We start from the raw sequence: 20,412 nt of genomic DNA, 5'->3' as shown, positions 1-20,412 counted from the left end.
GTTCGAAGTGCTATCTACTGCTTGTAGACTGCGATCACGGCATGCGTGATTTCACTAATCACTTTTTTTATTTTTTTTATTTTTATAAAATCTCCAAAGCTTAACTAAAACATCACTTATATATTTTTTAAAATAACATCTAGTTCTATCTTTTTAGGATAATATCTAAACTATGCTTTTTTTTGCTCAAAAATCTAATATTTTCGAACCATCCATACTATACACTTTAACATTAATAAATAATATGGCCCGTAACTCTTGTTCACATTGTAACTTCTGTGAAGGGTGGCTATGGTCCTTGTCAATCCGAGAAAAATATTGGATTTACGACTCTCGATTTTTTTAATATATATATATTTTAATTAAATAAAAATAATTAATTATTAACCTTAGTTAGTTTTTACTTTAGTTAGTAATCTTACTAACTTATTAATTGACCAACTAACTTTTAAACTAACCAACTAACCTTTAATTATATGGAAATATTACAATCTAGGGCGGCATGATACTTTGGAGTTCTTGTCTCTTATTTGCTCTCCCATATAGGAGATGCCAAGAATTTGAAGCTCCTTCCAAGCTATAGGAAACAAGAGTTCCTGAAATTGATGGAACCTAGAACGGGCCGGCACTGGCTCGTGCACTAGCCGGACCTCTATCTCACGCGCTCAACAACCCCACGGCCTCGCGGCCAGGAGCGTTGATGACACATACATTGCCTTCCTAGACATCTTGCGTTTGAATTGCGTCGTTTGTAGTCCACTCTTCTCTCATCCACTACTCCTCAGAGGGAGTCCCTTACACATTGTCTAATGGCACGAAGCATAGACATAGGGGGTCCTCCAACGGCGAGTGTCGCCACCCCTCTGCGACTCTCCTACACCTTGGGGATTGGCCCCTCGATGCGTCGCTCAACATATAAACATTTCGCACAAAAAACCACTCAAGGTACTATTTAATCGTATACAGGAATGCACCATTGTCCTTCTTCTCTTTCCCTTAGACCCCACGACTAGCCTATGGCTTAGGGTGTCCTGTCTCTCACTCAACGTGGGTCAAGGTCCTAATGAAAACAATTGCTGTGCATCCAGGATTTCTGATACCTTTAAATATTTCCATGATTTATGCATATTGTGGATGCCAAGTACTCAAACAATTATAAAATCAATATTGTGCGCATGTGGAAAACATCCTTTCAATGATTTTCAACTACCGTTCTTATGCGGCGTTGCACGAACCTAGCACCGAGGAAACCCTCGTGCTACTAGGCTCTCAGTCTATAATCATTCACCGACTTATATGGCATGCAACCAAAAGCCAGCAATCTTTTCATCATTTTACTCCACATTTAGACACATTTTAACCACTCTACCCTCCCATCGATCAAATATTGCATTGAGGTATATATTTATAAGGCATTTTGCCATCATTTTATGTGTAAAAAGCGGAAAAAACACACTAGAACAAGAAGGTGGGGATGAACTGAGGCAAATCCTCATGCTTCAGTCCCCACAAACATTCACGAACATTGTTCTTAATTTTCACTAATTTTCCGCACCCAAAATGCATTTTTTTCCTATTTTTAGTGATTTTCCTCTATTTTCCTTGTATTTTCCCTTATTTTCCGCATTATTTAATTACTAAAAATTCAAAATAGGTTATGGGCTGTGGCCCTTAGTTCCTTCTTGCAACAAAAATGAAAATTTAGTTGGTGTTCCTATTTATTCTTCCATTTTTATGCCCAAAAACATCATTTTTCCTTGATTTTTCATATTTTACGTGTTTTAGTGTATTATTTTGAGACACAAGATGCATGTTTTTCTGATTTTCTGATTATGATCAATATGTACTCATGGAAAACAGAAACATAAACAATTTTTAGCCCACATGAACAACATTTTATCAATCAAAAGCCATGAAATCTCAAATTTCCTTTGAAAAAATTGAATTACCGCTTATTTGCGTGTTTCGGGTTTCATGTCCATGGCTGCAAATCTGAAAATCAGCAGCACTTCATGCTTATGACGATCACAAGTCACCATTTCCAGCCCGTGGAGCAATCCGATCGATGCCGGACAAGCCTCCACCATTCTTTCTTCTTCCTTTCTCTTCCCACATGAACTCCCTCTTAGAGGAGAGAGAGGGAGGAGAGAGAAAGACTGATTTTCTCTCTCCCTCTACAGGCTGCCATTCCTCGCATAGACCGGAGCGATAGGGAGCGTAGGATGAGTGCGATTGCCTGCTATGATTTGTTGCAGGGCTTGCTTGTAGTCCAGCATCTCGATTTGGGGGGGGTGCCGTTTTTTTCGACGGCCTGCAACAGCCGCCGCCCCCCCTCAATCACGTTTTTTCATGGGGGGGGTGCCCTTCACAAAGGCACCCCTTCACTTCTCATTTTTGGGCACCTCCCAATTTTTGACCCGGCCTTTTGGCTTTTTTCCCGCCTCTCCCGCATACGGTGTCCGAATCGTGATCTGAAAATTTCTATGAGCTCGTCTCGGCATCCCGCACTGACTGATAGCTCCATTGACCGCCACAGGCGCATGGAAAAAGTACTAAAAATCTGCAAGTGTTGCCCGGGCATCCTTAGAGCACTTTGACGCTTAAAATCGTCCTAGGTCGAGCCGCCGCCTTTGACATTGGATATTTTTCCCTTGATATTCATAATTTTTAGCTATTTTTAAGCACTTTCCGGTACCAAAATTCTGCTCTCAGAAATGTAGAGGTCTCATCGAGTGGGATGAAACAAAAGATTTCTTTAGAGAACTTAGTGAATTTCCTGAAACTAAAGACTCTTTTGCAATATAGTCAAGAATAAAAGATGTTAAGGGTTTCTTGAAACCCATCTTTTTCCATCTCTTTGTCTAGTTTATAACCATTCAGAATATCTTTGCTTTGCACAAAAGTTTAAATATCCCTCTTTTCTTCTTTAGGTAACAGTGGATATAGTCCTTGCCAAAGATGATGTATTACATGATGCAATTGTGTCTTTGAGCTTGAATTTGCACCAAATTTGTTTGTAGAACCATTGAAAGACCTCTAATAAACTGCTTGCTTTGTATATCTCAATTCCATGTCTTATGTGTCTAAAGTATTTTGTTCTTGCTTGATAATGTGATTTTTCCATACCTTGGGTTGACCAAATAGATAGAGATTCATATTTCTTGATAAAATATGGAGCATGGTTGTATAAAATATGCTGCATAGTTAACGAATAAAGAAATTCAATTAGAAAACCCTATATGAGTCTGACAATAAAGAGACATACATGTGCAAACTTCTTACCAGATAGTGAGTGAAGTGTTGATTACCCCAAGCTTCTCTCATTGCCTATTTAAAAAGGTTCAATTGGTTTTTGAAGTCTTTGAGATCATCATCATTCCACTATGTTTTATCACAATAAAAGAATACTTTGTCTAGTATTTTCCAAAAATTGTACTTTCTATTCCGAGCTTGTCCATTATTAGCATGATTCTTAACTGCATTATGTAGGCACTTCCATTGATTGTATCTAATAGTTGAGCCACCATTCCTAGAGTTTATCTTATCAAGTCTCCCATGAAAGTCTAGGAACCTTCTAGACTTCACTCCACCAATAGATAGCTTTTTGGGGACACAATTGCCATCCTTAGACTTTTGAAGTTCTGGTTCAATAACAACATTATCACCATGCAAACCAATTGTAGATAATATTTTTTCAATCTTTGTTATAGCATCTATTCTAGTTGATAATGGCTTCAGCTTCCAAGCAAATCCTATATAAAGATGAACAAGTGCATGAAGTGTATAGATATGGGCATTTACTAAAGGAATATCTAGGACTGGCTTAAACTGTGAATCCTTGTTGTGGCTAGAGGGTGCTCTATTCCAATTGCTTGAGTTCAACTCTATGGCTGGGGATATGCAATATAGGAGATCTAGAGTTGGCTCCCTTTGATACATTGTACATACATTTAAGTGTCTTTAAGTCACCAGCTATATACCACTCAATCTTATAGTTCCCAAATCCTTCAACAAATAGCTCTTCTCCTACTTATTGTCTCTTAATAACATGATGTATTGGTGTTCAATGAAAAACCCGATACAATATATCAAAATCCTCTATATCTACTTCGAATCCTCCTAGCCACCAAATGTTATGTTCTAATTGAACACTAAATGACATTGAGTGATTGTAATGATATGATGAAAGTACTTTATTCATCAAGGTAATAGAGACCCTCTCTAGTTTTGTACATTTTAGAATCTCACTTTCATCAAGTTTAACCACAAATCTAGCCACTCCTTGTGCTTCTTCTAGTGACAAGTCATAAAATCTAATCATTAAGCCACTCAGTATCCAAAGAGAGATCCTTTATAAATGACTCCAAGAATTGTTTCTTTGCCTTTTTAAATTTCTTCTTCTCCAAAATATCTTTTGAAACTACTGAAGGAAGAAGATGATAATAAAACTGAGATGCTTTCAAAGAATCTCTTTCACTTGCATTTGGTTGAAGAAGAGACCTAAAAAAAATCAACATCACAAATCACTACACTTAATTATAAACAAAGTCATATTTCATATTTTTAAAGTGGAAAAAAATGTACCTTATTGCTTGGGTTCTTTTACTACAACCACCTCCTCGTCGTCTGAGACTCTCAATATTTCTAAGAGCCTTTTGTCGATTTCAAAGTCTTAAAATAGTTTGCTTTCATTGATAAGATTTGATGCGTTTCTCCAACAAATGAATCCTCTATTGATAGCCTTCTAGCTTCTTCAGTAAGTCATTGTTATGTTTTGATAAAAGATTGTTCTCCAATTTGAGGACATCCTTTTTTGCAACCAAGTTAAGTATATAGCTTAGAAACCCATTATAATCATCACCAGTGAACCTCAACAATGAAGAGCTATTATAGAAAGGTGGAGTACTATTTTTGCTAGGATCTTTGAGATATAGTCTACCATCTAACCAAAGATCAAGATTCTTCTTTTCTTTAAACCTAAGTATATGTTTCGTAGACTCTGTAATAGTAATGGGTTTTGTTCTCTTCCTTATTGGTTGATCCTCACTATCCAACTCAATATGAAGATGATAGAGAGGCCTTTTACTAGAGCTACAGAGATCATTGGATGACTGATCCATAGCTAAGGATGTGATTAGAAGATTGGATTGAAAAAGTATGCGAATTAGAAACAAGAAGGAAAACGAAGAAGAAACTAGGAAGGATGGGAAAGAAAGAAGAGAGTGAGAATGGAGGGAAGTAATCAAACATAAAAAAAAATTTCAAATTGAATATTAGTTTTCACTTTAATGAGGATGAGTAAGATCTTCATTATGACAATCTTTGTTACCTTTATGGTGGCCTAGATTTCTAGGTTTGATGTGACCACGAGAATATCACGACAATGACTTATTAACAAATTTTGATACATTTACTTACCAAAATATAATTTTTTAAAAAACCTTAAAAATTTATTTTCTAAAATATTTTCTCTCTCTAGGATTGCCTACAGGGCATTTTCGAGACCTCAAAACTCCCCTAATGAACATTGCATGCAAGTTGCTCTTATGAATTAATCATTGCGATTGATTGGTCAATTTCCAGTTGACAGATAAAAATCCTCATTAACATGGATTTTGATAAGACTTATGATTGCATGAGTCAAGAGCTCATACTTCATGTGCTAGAAGTGATGGTATTTGGTAGATGTTTCATCAAAATGATATATACTCTCTTCTCTAATGCAACAACCTAGGTAAGTGTGATTGGTGTTCTCTCTAAAAACTTTTAATCTCCTTAGATTAGTAGGCTATTGATGCCCATCACCTCCTTTATTATTAATAGTAATTGACTTAGTCCTACATAAGATTGAGTGGCTAGTGTAGAAAGGCTCCCTCAAACTTCTAAGGTTACCAGGGATGAATGGTTTATGTTTCAATTTTTTGTGGATGATAAGTCAAATATTGTATTGGTAGAGGAGACCCAAGTGGATATTTGATGGAAGTTTTTTAGGACTTCTTAGTCATCTCAAGCTCCTTAATTAGCCAAAGAAAAATGAAGATGCTTGACATAGGGCTTGATGACCCACTTGATTGGTTTGTGGAGTATGGTATCAAAATACTAAAGAAGGGAGAGGTATCTAGGTACCTTCGATGTCCCTTAGGTTTGGGGCTGACTCAAACACAAACATTCCAATAGTTTTTACTCAAGGTCAAAGCCAATATTCATAAATTCTCTTAGGAATCTCTTTAGGGGGAGATTATCGATCCTTAATCCCATTTGGTGATAGGCATAGTTTTTGTGGGAGTAAAAGACTCAAAAGCAAGCAGCCTTGGGTGCTCTTGGCTAGGCATTGGATTGAGAATTGCAAGTTGCGTGTGGGAAGATTAAATCAATACTTTCACTTGGATTAAGAAAGTGTTGGATCAAACTATCCTTCAAAGAACACACTTGGTTACCCATTGACCATTTTGATTAGAATGCTACTTGCTTAGAAAGTCGATTGCCACAAAGTTCCAAGGACAACTACATCCCAGCTTATTACAAGGCTAGTTAGTTCAACAAGTCCTTTACATATCCACAACCATCACAAATTCAAGGAGGCTAATTCTATGGGCACAAGTAAAGCTCACAAAGCAAAGCCAATGACAACTACAACTAGTGCAAGATCAAAAGAGAAGAACACTAAATCAATTACTTGATGAGATAAAGCTCAAGGACAAGAACTAAAAAGATAAAATTCAAAGATCAAGAAAGGATTGACAAGCCTATTAATTCAAAGAGAAATAGCACACACACAAGACTAGATGACACAATAACTTGACATTCCAAGAAGAATTGAGAGTTTTTCATTTGGCTTTTGAGAGCATTATAATAGACCTATTGAGATAACGGACTTGGCCTTAAGTCAACAAGTCCTGAAACATTATGAGTTAATAAGAAAGAGAGAATATTCTAATTTATTTATCCATACACAACATGCCAAAGCTAGAAAAATAAGAGCCAAGGCCATGGCTTAGTGGACTCCAACATGTACATTGAGGGTGACCTATGATACATTAAGTGCAATATCACTCACATGTATCATGATTGTCCAAATGCTAGGCCTTTGGTGGCACCCCATCTAGGCTTACAAGGCCTGGCATCTCAATTCAAAGGGTGAAAGTAAAAAACACTAACATCTGAGACGAAGATCTAATACGTTTAATATAATTTATGGTCAAATTCATTGCCAAGTAGGAGCACATAATCGATGCTCTTATTGTCAAAGATGCACATTTCAAGATCCTTATGATGTACGGACTAATATCAAACAATCCAAAATCATTCCAAAAAATGTAGCTATCAAACCATATAGTGGATCCTCATGTTACCTCCTAGGGAGTTATAAAATTTAGAGAACAATATGAATTGAAAGCATACCCATCATGCTCAATGTGCTCCCAAATTGAGAAGATATGGGCAAGGAAGTCTTGCTTGACAAACCTTTCAAGTGCTCAACCAAATGAAAAGCGGACCATGAAGCACATCGAATACACTTGAGCATGCCAAGCATCAAGGTAATAATTGCTTTTAGTAAAGGAGACATTACCTCTTTTCTAGGGAAGGGCAAGATGCCTAAAACAAGAGCCTTGTGAGGACAACCAAGGAAGTGATAAAGGAACTACTCAAGGCACAAGCAGTGAAAAAGAATTGCTTAGTATTAGGGATCCTCCTATTGCATAATAGAAAATTAACATTGCTAGGAATAACACAATAACTTCTAAAGGCATCGAGAAAAGAAGTTAATCTTAAAGGAAGAGGAGACTGAGGATATAAACTTGAAAGTTGATAGTGAGTTAGCATAGAGCTATGATAGGTTTGCAAAGTACCACTCCATGGTCAAGGTTCGTAAAGTGCTATTGTGTGCTCAAGGTTATTACGTGGAAAATCAATAGATCTAGTTGCTTAAACCACCCACATAACTAACTCCATTGACCATGGCCCAGATTTAATCAAAGTCAAGGAAGAAAGAGACCCAAATGTAGACCTGGATCAAGTGTGAGTCAAATAAGGAGACAAAAACAAACACAATAGAAATTCAGAAGCTAGTGCTTGAGATTGAAAAGCCACTTCTTGCCTATCGGTAAAAGACAATTGAGACTATGATCATGGAAGTGCGACAACCTAATGCGGTTCTTACTCAACCAAAAACACCCAAGGTTTTTGAAGAGTTTATACTTTGAAAGGGGGAAACAAAGTAGCCACTCCCATGTGATTTGCTAAAGCTAAAACCAAAAGTCCAAAGGTGAATATGATAGAGCCATCCAACATTGATAAGCAATAGTCTAAGATAATTGCTATATCACTTCCAAACGTTTGAAGTCTCCCAAAACAAAAGAATATTTGTTATGTAAGTCAAAAAGAGAAATCCAAGAGCAATAGCCTAGTGCAGCTTGAATCAAAGAACAAGGATCCACAAGGGACATCCAACAAAATGTCAAAAGTTCAATGACCTCCCTCTAAGAGTGTTGTCAAAAACTCATCTTGAATTTCCAAGACCGAGACAATTAGTCAAAGGATCTGAGTGAGTAGCCATCTTCAATCGACAAGATTAACCAATCAATTGAATCTATAGTTACTACTTCCAAATTCGAGGTCAGGGTGGTCTCAGTAAGTTGAGAGCTTCTTTATAAATTTGATGTATTATAGTATAGGAAATAATGACCCATAGAATCAATTAGAGCCTTGAATTTGTATCATTTTAAGGGAACGGAGTGAGGCTAGATTTTAAGGAAATAATGACCCATAGAATCAATTAGGACCTTGACTTCATATCATTTGACGCTAGTGAGTCTAGATAGGTGATGTTAGTTTACTTAGAACCAAACTTTAGGTTGATTCTTGTGGGAATGACCAAGACCTTTTGTTGTGAAGTGGACTTGAGAGAGTCTCGGCAGCAAGCTTCGTGTAATTGTAAAGAGTCTAGGCAGTAAGCCTTGTGTTATTCAAAAGAGTATTGAGTGGTGTTGCCTAGAAAATCACCTCGATGGACCACTAAATTGTGTTGCTAAGAGCTAGCACATCACACATGGTATTAGAGCAAAAAATTGAATTAATGCATAGAAAGATTTATTTGCAACCTTGTTTAAGGAAAATTTGATGCAATATGATTGACCGTTAACAATCGGTGGGATCTCTTTCATAATAATGAATATTGATAAATGTTCTTGGTATTCCAAACAATATTTATCTCCGTGATGCATTCCCTTGATTTTGATTGGCGGGATCGCTTCATGAGGATCTTGGAGCATATGTATAACCCTTTACCACTATATGGGGAGTGTCGATGGATGTGAACTGGAGTTTGTTGCTTCATCAATGCCAATAGATTTGCCTATGTTCAAAACAATCTCAAAAGAATCAAGTGGATGGAAGACCTTAAGGTGGTCAAGCTATTAATCTTTGAAGAAGTGTGTCTAAATCCCATCCTCAACATAGGTGCAGAATTGATTCACCAAAACCATTATCTTTATGACCAAGTGCTCCTGCATTCTCTAGCCAAGTGCATTTCCATTTAAGGATAATTATGCCATAGTAATTATTGTAAAGATGGTTTCCCAAATCTCCCCCAAAAACATAAAGTTCTAAATATATTTGATAAGCCTCTAGCCTAAAAAATTATTGATGTATTTGAATTTCACAATTAGAATTGTTGTAATCCAAAAATGTTCCTAGCTTGATCTCTCTCTTCGATGTAATATAGAAATCCACTCAGGCATATTGCAAGTTGTGAATATAAAAGAGTCTTGAATTCTTACAAGACTGTGTACTTCATACTAACCTTATGCTGTAAATTTAAGATTCGTGGATTCAATTATTGAAAACCTTAAAAAGAGGCAATATTGTAAGCATGCAAAACATGCAGCTAATCTTGCAAATGTTAACAAAATTAGGGTATTACGCCTCCCATGCCTATGCTTACCTTGGTAGAAGTGCAAGAGAAGAAATTCCTTCTCAAGCAAATCAAACCACCTGAGTTTGATGGCAAAAGGAAGGATGTCGAGTCTGTCCTAATCCTGTCTACACCAAAACTAGCTCCATAATCAATAGGCTTCAGCCACTAATGTATCCCTTGTTGAGATAGCAAGCTCAACACATGCAAACATTGATGATGGACCGCCTAGCTAGATGCGTCAAAACGTCTACACTTAGCACGTTGGTGGTCATTATGATACTCACATGCTGACTTATCACTTATTACATTTAGTTTGTTACACCTACCTACAGCTGGCAAAGATATAAAGCCAGCCGATTAGTGTAGTCGGTTATGTACTGTTTGACTTAGAAGGCCACTTTCCTTTATGTTGTATCTTATCTATACTTTGTGTACATTGTATAGTGTGTGGAAGAAGAAGAAGAAACCAACAAGAAAACGTTTTGGCCTCCATCTCTCTCCTTGTGTTATTGAGTGAGCTTCCTTTTGTGTGTATAGTGTGTGTTTGGTGCGCAGCAGCTCAAGCAAAGTCCTCTACCACGCGATTCTTGACATCCCTTAAAAAAGGAAACTCATCCAATATAGGATTAGGCCTTCAAGAAGCTTCCCCAGGTGGTAAACCTCTCTATTTGATCAAATATTCCATGATAGAACGAGATCGAAGCAGCTTCTTCTCACACTGACCTATAACAACCTCTGGGATGTACTGAGTAAGACCTTCTTCATCAATAGGTGGCAGCTCATCAATTATATCAACTAGATCACCATAGAAAGGCTTGAGCTGACTAACATGAAAGACATTGTGAATCTTTGTGGAAGATGGGAGCTCTAATCTGTATGCCAAGTCTCCAATGCGCTTTAGGATCCAGTAGGGGCCATAAAATTTGTGAACAAGCTTATTACTAGATCCATCTTTTAATGTAGAGTATCTAGACTTGGGCACCTTCAGTAAGAACAAATCTCCTTCTTTGAACTCTAAAGGCTAGCTCTTCTCATCAGCATACATCTTCATTTGCTCTTGAGCTTTCCTAAGATTCATCTTACATTGCTGAAGAAGGGTTTGCATTCTTTTCAACTCTTCCTTCCCATGAGGGTTGATCCTTTCATTAAAGATGACTATGGGTAAGGGCACATTGTAGCCATACATAGCGTCAAAGAGAAAAACTCCAATACTAGCATGGGTAGAGTTGTTGTAAGAAAACTCAACCAAGTGTAATCAAGAATCCCATGAATTTTGGACATCATAGCAGAAATGGCGAAGATGTCTCTAACCATTTATTAACTCTTTCTGTCTGTCCATCAGTTTGTAGATGATAGGCCATAGAATGGAGCCAATTTAGTGCCCATAGATGTAAATACCAGCTGCCAAAAGTTACTCATAAACTTTGAGTCTCTATCATGAACAATCACCTGTGGTAATCCATGTAGTCTAAAAATCTGCTCCATAAACTGACTGGCCACTTGAGAGGTAGTAAACTGGATCTTGGTTGGAATGAAATGGGTTGCCTTGGTCAGTCTATCTACAACCACATATATACTATTCCATCCCTTCTTGGTAGTAGGAAAGACAATAATGAAATCCATAGTAATGTGAGTCCATTTACCTATAGGTATAGGTAATGGCTGTAACAAACCTCCTGGCTTATGGGTGCTGGTCCTTATTCTGATGACAAGGCATACACTTCATGACAAAGTCCTTGACATCTTTCCACAGTCCTTTCCAATAGAAGCTTTTACTGATCCTACCATAGGTCTTGAAAACTCTGAGATGTCAACTAAAGGCGAAGAATGTAGTTCCTCCATAATTTTCCGTGTAAAAGAAGGGGTAGAAGGAATGTCAATCTTACCTTTCAACCAAATAAGACCATTTTTAAACTGATAATGCAAGTTTTCTTCCATAAGACCTTATTGTAATTTCTAAAAAATATGGTTGAATTCCTCATCCAAAAGATAAGACTCCTGTAGTTCTTCAATCCAATCCTTATGCAGTTCAGTCATGGCTGAAACTTTGTAAGCCCACATATGAGAAAGAGAATCAGCCACTATATTGTCTTTGCCCTTCGTATGAGTGATGTCAAAGTCATAATTCTGTAGAGTAGCTACCCACTTGCGCTACTTAGGAGTAAGATTGGACTGAGTAAGGAAATACTTAAGAATCCTGTGATCACTCTGGACTCTAAATTGGCTGCCATACAAGTAATGGTGCCATATCTTTATTGCATGCAAGATAGCCAACATCTCCTGGTCATAAACACTCATGGCCATTTCTTTATCTGTAAGCTTATGGCTCTCAAAGGCAATCACTCCATGCTCCTATAATAGAATAGCCCCAATGCCACAGCCACTAGCATCACAATGTATGGTAAATTCTTTGGAGAAGTTTGAGAATACTAAGATAGGAGCAGAAGTAAGAAGTTCCTTTGATTGGTTGAAGCTACTATTTGCAAGAGCATCCCAAAAGAAAGCCTCCATCTTCAACCTGTCAATCAAAGGAGCTGCAATAGTTGCATAATGCTTGATGAATTGGCGATAGAATGAAGATAGACTGAGGAATCCTCTAAGAGAGGCAGTAGTAGTGGGTGTTGGCCAATCTTTTATACATTGCACCTTCTTGGGATCAACCTGTATCCCTTTTTCATTGACAATATGTCCCAAGTATTCCACTTCAGTCTGCATGAAAGAACATTTCTTCTCCTTAGCAAAAAGCTTGTGATGTCTCAATACATCAAAAACCCTCCTCATATGTGCTAAGTGATCTTGTAAAGTCTTATTGTGGATCAGAATGTCATCAAAGAACACCAAGACAAAGTGAAAGAGGAAAGGTTACAAAATCTTATTCATCAAGCTCTCGAAGGAAGTTGGAGCATTTGTAAGCCAAAATGGAATCACTAAGAAATGATAGAGCCCTCGATTAGTCCTGAAAGCAGCAATCTTGACTTCATCACCCTCTCGCATGCGAATCTAATGATACCCCGACCTCAAATCAATCTTTGTAAAGAATCAAGCCCCCTTAAGCTCATCAAGCAAATCATCAATCCTGGGTATCGGATATGTGTTCTTCATTGTGATCTTATTAAGATCCCTGTAGTCAATGCACATTTTGAAAGATCCATCTTTCTTTTTGACTAATAGAACTGGAGATGCATAAGGTGAATAACTTGATTCAATGAATCCCATCTCAAGAAGTTCCTTGATTTGCTTGGCTACTTCCTCTCGTTCACACTTAGATAATCTATAAGGTGGCTTATTGATTGTTTTTGAGTTGGGCTCCAAATCAATAGGGTGATCTACTGCTCTCTTGGGAGGCAATGAAGTAGGCACCTCAAACAAATCCCTATACTCCTCAAGAAGAGTTGTCAAGGCTGGATGGCTTTCTTAGTTATTGGGCTGATCTTGCATCTCTTTATTCAAATGCAAAACAAATATTTGTGAATGCCTCTTGTACTTCCTTTTGAGTAGTTGAATGGTGATAAGCTGAAAATCTGATCTACTAGGAATTCCCTGTAAATGGATGAGCTGTCATTTGAAGATAAACTCCATATATAATTGTGAGAAATCCATAGTGATCTTGCCTAATGTCATCAACCAATCACAACCAAGTACAATGTCTATAGGCCCCATTTCCAAAGTAATCAAGTTTACTTTTGCTTCAAAATTTTCAGCTAGCTGTAAAGAAACATGTGGGCATATCTGTGTGCTGATTTCTTCTTCACCATTGGCCATTTGAACTCTAATGGGCTGCTGTAAATCTGTGGAAATACAATTTAGCTTGTCCATAATGGACTTATTCACAAAACTATGGGTACTGCCACTATCTATCAGAATGAACATAACCTTTCCATGAATGTTACCCTTCATACGGAGTATATTAGGGCTCTTAGAACCTATCCAAGCATCCATGGAAATAGAACATGTGGGAGCTTTTGCTCAACCACCAAGACCCACGGACCGCTTATTGTTTCAAGCGTTCCAAGCAAGATCTAATGAATACCTCTCACATAGTCGACGCACCGTCGATCCTATGAGTGTAATGAGCTTACCTTGATGCTGATATGAGTTACCTTCCCTCTCGCACACACCGGTAGCTCCATGATCCTAGATGCTAGCTTAAGCATTCTCAAGTCTCCTCCATCTCCAAGCTCCATCCACCATAGCCACGCGTGCAAGAGAAAGGAAGAGAAGAGAAGAGAAGAGGAGAAGAGAAGGGGAGATGGTGAAGAGCTTCACCCTCTTAATCCCTTACTCTCACACACTCTTGATCCCTCACTCTCACACACTCTTGATCCCTCACTCTCTTGATCAAGAGCTTCACCCTCTTGATCCCTCACTCTCACACACTCACTCCCTCACATTCTCACACTCCCTCTCTCAAGAGCACACAAGCAAGAAGAGTAGAAGAGCTCTTGTTAGCCACACACCAAAGAATGAGCTTCCATTCACTTTTTGAACTTTATATATACAAACCCTTGGTGCCCATCCCTTTTTACATGACCGGCCATTGTGGCAAGGTCCCTTTTTCTAATTCCCTCTTCTTGCTTCATGCCCTAAGCCTATACCCGTCTATTCTTTTACAAGTGGCACAGGAGAGAGCCTGGCACTCTTTTACAAGAGTTTTTGGAGTTTTTGAGGTGCCTTTTATTTAAAATTACACTTTTGGCCCCCGCTTAGCTTTAGAGGCCACATGCATGTCTTTGCTCCTTTTCCATCTTCTTCCCACTTTTTCATTCATTCTTCCACCTTCTTGGCTTGGGAATTCTTCCGCCTTCTTGGCTTGGGGTTAACATTACCCCCTTTCGAGATGGGTGCCAGTCCCATGGCACTCTTGTCGATTGTTGGTGTTTAAGAGGAAGTTGGCGAAGTAATCATGTAAGGGCAGGGCCATGTGTAAACTCAGGTACTCATGGAAGTGTGGTAATAAGGTTTGTTGGAGAAGTCAAACGGATAGCAAGTGGTTGACGGGGGCCTCTGAAGTCGGTGGTTGGTCGCCTTTGTGATGCTTGAAAGGAAAGGGTGCGGTGCTCTACCTAGGGGGGGTGTCTACCTTATTGTGTAGTGCATTGTGCCCGTGTTGGTGGAATGGGGAGTTGGGTCTAACCACAGGGTAGCTTGGGTGATATCCCACGCTTGGGGGCCTCATTCGTGCAAGAGGTACAGTGTAAGTAGCTTAGGGTGACAGGTCTAACCATAGGCGAGTGTGACCTCCCTAGGTATGTCCTGCCCTTGATGGGCCCTACGCGTGAAGTGGGGGAGTAAAAAGGGCTAGGGGGTTAGAGCGGAGCCGACTGACCGAAGCCATCGGGCATGCCTAACTTGAGGACCCCTAGAGGTGCAATGATCGAGCTTTATGTGGTGCTAAGTGCTTCTGTAAGTGAGTTGTTTTGTCCATTCCATGTGTAATGTTCCGCTTGCTCTTCCTTGGATACTTTTTTTTTTTGGATTAGTATTACACTAGTAGAACGATAGCCTGTACCTAATCTTCCTCTTTTGATTTAGGCAGAGAAGGGGGTCGGATGGATTTGCTCAAAAATTGATGGCTTTGCATGTACCCTTTGAGGTTCATGCGGACGTGGAGGGAGGTGGCGGAGAGGAAGAGATGGTTGCACCTAGTAAACTGGTTGTTGTTCATATCCTCTAGGAGAGCTAGGCAAAAGGAGGGGAGAAGGCTAGCTCTCATCATTAAATGCACCATGGCACAACTATTAATGGCGTTAGGGTAAAAAAAGAGGGGAGGCAAGCCACGCTCTTGTGGGGTCGAGTCCTGCTTGAGTAGTAGCTTAAGTAACCTAAGATAATTACATGTAGTTATAAAGGCTGGATTCGAGCATGAAGAGAAGTCTGCGAGAAAATGCACCATGGAATCATTTAGGATTCCCGAGTCAAAAAGAAGGGCATGTTTGAAGGAGGCGGTATTGGAGTTGTAGATGATGGGGAAATCATGACGCCCATGGAGAGTGGCAACAAAATCCACACCCACCCTATGAGGATATGCCATGAATGTGGTGATACGCCATGAATGTGGGGTCATTCCTCTCATAGGATAGGATGTTACAAAAAGCCATCCAGGTGAGCATGCTAATGTCACACACTCGCCTCCTCCATAGGGGTTGGCAGTTCCTCTCATAGGGTAGGATGTTACAAAAAGCCATCCAGGTGAGCATGCTAATGTCACACACTCGCCTCCTCCATAGGGGTTCGAAATATCACATATTGTAGCCCTGCACAATATGTGGTATTTCGAACACCTTGTCTTGCCAAAACTCTACTTCTTCCCTTCCCCCATAGAGTGGGAGTCCTCTCCCTTTCTTCTAGCCATTTCTGTCCCAGTTCCCTCGATTGGTTTGCTCATTTTCCCTTGCTGTTTGGCACCCAACAAGATCACTACCCTTTCTCCTTTCTTGAATTTCGTAAATCATTTAGGGAGGTCCCGTGGTTTTCACTGTTCATCTGTTCGTGTGTCCCTGGGTTGGTTCGCCCTTCCCTGCTTCAATCGTCTGTGCCTCCGGTGGACGGGTAGCTCCCCATTGGTGCGTCGGGTCTTGGGCAACCTAGGTATTTTTGGGTCGCTATCCGAGCTTACCTCCGACTCAGAGTCGAACTCGCCATCTTCGCTAGAAGAGGGGGTCTCCCTCGGTGGTCGCAGTTCAGATGGTGATTCTGCCCTAAGCATCGGTGTCGCTCTTGGTTGAGCTAGGATTGCTTGCTCAAGGTCTATGGCTCCTACATGTTCTAACCAAGCTTGATCACAATCCATGCGCATGATTCCTTGCTCCATCCTGTAGACACTTCTCTTTTGTGGCTTGGAGTCTACCCGTATTTGTTCTATTTCATGTCCCTCAGTGTCGTATTCTATCATGTCCATCTCACCCTCACTTCCATCACTGTAGGATTGGCAATCTTCGTACTCGTTATCAGAGTCATCTGTGTCAGACTGCTCATCGTCTCCTAGGGCTTGGTATATCTATTGCCGTTGATCAAGGACTAGGGCCCAGTTGTACATAAGGTTCAAGTCATGCACGCTGGTCCATTGCCACTTGGATTCGCCTACTAAGAGATCCTGAAGTGGTTTGAAGTTTGTTGCTGAATTGTTAGCCAGCTTGTCTGTTAAGTATTCCAAAGCCTCATGGAGTTCTCTCTTCTTGCTTGGCACTTTGAAGGTGACAGGCTTAGGTCTCCCAAGAAGGCTTCCTTCCATCATGCACTCTGGTACAGAGGGCGTGCCATCAGTTGTGCCCATCATCTTGATGGCTTGCTCATATGCCTCTTGATCCGAGAACGGCAGGTCGGCTGTAGCAATGACATGCATTCAATCTCGCTCATCCTCTAGGCATGGGATATACTTAGTCAAGGACCCATAGGACTTCTTGATTTGAGCGTCACCCTTAGGATGTCCTGCAAACCTTATCACCCTAAAGTCTAGATAGCATTCCATGCTCACAACTATAACGTGGACTTTAGTGATGAAACCTTTTGGTTGTCTTAGACTATCATCTGCCATCCTAAGAAGTGTAGAGCTGTCTTTTTGAATTTTGAGACCTAGCCTCTCCATTAAGTCTGAACTCAGTGTCCACGATGGCATGCTCTACTAATATTCCATCCATGTATGCTGGAACCATAGGGCAATGAAGTGTCCCGGAGATGGAATCCAAGTCGACTGGTGAGGTCTTCCAAGTGTCCATCTCTACCCTCACAGCTTCCATCCTGTTGCCTAAGAAGATCAAGCCATTACCTCAATCTTCGATAACCCTGGCATTGCGCATCCAGGGTCGGCCCAACATGATATCGTAGTCCACCCCCTTCATGACTATAAAGTCAACAGAGAACTGGACACCTGTGATTTTCACTGGCCAATTTTTAAGTACCCCGAATAGCTTCACTCTCATGCCATTTGCTAATGTGACATTAAACCGAGTGGTCTCAACAAGTGGGTTTCCCCAAGTCTGTAGTACTGCATGGCTCAGCACACTAACCCCGGCTCCCATATCTACAATCCCCTTTCTCGTTGTGTCACCTAAGGATAGGACCAGTAACACTGCATGCATCTCGGGGCCTTCCCAGAAAGCATTAACATGCAAGGATTTTGGCACATACTGCAGTGTTAAACTTGGTATTTGTGTTTCTACATCATGATCATGCAGATCTATAGCTTGTTCTCGTGACCCCTCAACCCACTGCTTGAGGTCTTGCCATAGGGTGGGATGCTACTTAAGCACGTCTCCCAGGCTTAACGTCACAAGGGTGGTCACTAGCATGGTAAGGAGGCTATCGGTTGCTCGTCCCTCTCCTAAAATGGATTGTCCTGGCCAACGACCGTGACTGATTTGTGGGCCTACGATATCAAGGCTTGACCTAAGGGGTGTTGCCTGTGGTGCGGTTGCATCTCCTGACTTTGGTCGAGGGGGTGAGACCACCGTGTTCATGCTAGTGAGATCATCGATCTCGTCCTCTAGGATGGGCTCAGCATCCCTTAAGTGCTCTTGGGCCTCTTTCACCCAGTCCTTCACTTTCTCTATGGCCTCGAGTTGGCGCTTCAGATGCGGCTACTTCCCTACCTTGGCACTTCCCTTTTCGGCCATCTTGGGGGCTGAAGTTTCTGCCTCTGCATCCGTGACCTTCTTTCCAACAGGCAGAGTTATAGCACTCTCAGTTTTCAGTGCGATCTTAGCCTCCCACCTCTTCTTCCTTCGCCTGCGACTCTTCTTTCCTATCGAGGTTACATCGAGGTTGCTGGGTCTCGGTAGTGATATGCCGGCGTGCATCGTTTGGGCACTGGTCATGACCCGCAATGGGATGGGTGTGGCCTCCCCATCAAGGTTCTCAACACCAAATAGCCCCAATGGAACAGATGGTACATTGGTTGAACTTGCGGAAGGTTTCTGCTTTGGGTAATCGACGAAAAGATGGGTGATTCCGCACTCAACGCACCTTAGGTCAGCTTTGTCTCTGTTCTGCTGCTCCCTCTCGGGGCAACGTGATGAGACATGACCCGGGTGACCACAAGTCCAACAGATGATTGGATCCTGCGTTTACCCTCCTAGGCCTCTACCTCGTCCTCTCCCCAATGCCATCACTAGTACTGGTCGATAGTCCATAAGGACTGCGTTGCCCTCATCGTCGTGAGAGACATAAGGGTATAAGTAAGTCTCTTCCTCATTTGGCTCTTCCACGTAGTGGACTGGAGCGTCACTCGGTAGGTGGGTCACATAGGGACCATGTGGTCTAGGTATACCTATAGGGTTTATGTCCACCTTAGGGATAGCGGGCTTAATGTCGTTAGGTGCAGGAAGGGCCAATGGGACTCCCCTTGCGAAGAGTGGCTACGGCTTGCTCGCTAGGTAAGGCTGATCGTATGGTTGCGAGTACGAAAGTCTCTTGGGCAATCTGCAATGCACAATGTTGTGACCAAACCTGCCACAGTTAGTGCAAGGTCTCGACCAAGGGTCTTGACACTCAGCTGGAAAATGGTTTCTGCCACAGTACACACATTGGACGTGTGGCCATGTTGGTCATCTCCACAGGTCTGTCTTGCAGCTTGACTATCTCCATCTTGACATCAGCCAAGTCTTGGTTCAGTCTTGGTTCATCTCAGTGGCCTTCCCCTTATCTTGGGATGATGGGGCTGATCGTTCACTAGAGGCTGATGCTCTTTTTGAATTTCACGAGTTGGCTTCTTCTGAGTTGGAGCTCCTGGAGCTCCGCTCTTTCAGCTGATCATCAACTCTGATGGCTTCCTCAAAAACCCTAGCTAGTGCATCTTGCTGCAAGCTCAGCTGCCAAAGCCTTATACAGTTCCTCGTTTTGAATTCCGCTGATGAATACAATTGAAACTGCTCTTTCAGTCGATTGTTCGCCTGTAGGGATTCTCTTGAAGAGGCTCCTCACGTGGGTTACGTAATCGCAAATGTCCTCTTTCTGCTTGACATTCATCAGTCATACTAGCAGATTGTTGGAGTATCCAGGCTCGGAAAATCTCTTAATGAAGAGATTCTTGAGGCTATTGAAATTTTCTCGCTCTGCGATATGTAAGCTTGTATACCAAGTCCTACCCTTATCACCTAAGCAGAGCCCAAACGCTTGAGAGCACTGAGTCCAGGTTGTTGAGGCCGTTGGCTTTGCAGACTTGCTCGAACTTCTCTACAAAGATGTATGGATCGTCGTGGGGTTGGTACTTGTCAAGCTCTTTATGACTATTGGGATTTTAGACTGGCTCTTAGAGCCTTGGGTTGTTTCTAACCCTGCCAGTAGTGAGGTTGCCCCAATGGTATAGCACTTTGCTCTGCTGTAGTGTTGTCTAACAATTGCTTCATAAAAAGCTCGCTCAGCGTTAAGTCTCCTTCTAGGGCTCTCTTGTGATCCATTCAGTTTCTGCTGGCTAAGTTCAGCACTCGCTGCACCTCACGCAACTCCGTGCTTTGCCTTTGACTCCTGGCCTGTTGGTCTCTATTGTATGTGGCTATGCT

This window comes from Lygodium microphyllum, chromosome 16 (genome assembly GCF_053477565.2).
Source record: "Lygodium microphyllum isolate KBCC chromosome 16, Lygodium_microphyllum_v1.1.10, whole genome shotgun sequence".
In the NCBI taxonomy this organism is placed as follows: Eukaryota; Viridiplantae; Streptophyta; class Polypodiopsida; order Schizaeales; family Lygodiaceae; genus Lygodium; species Lygodium microphyllum.
This window is presented reverse-complemented; position numbering follows the sequence as displayed.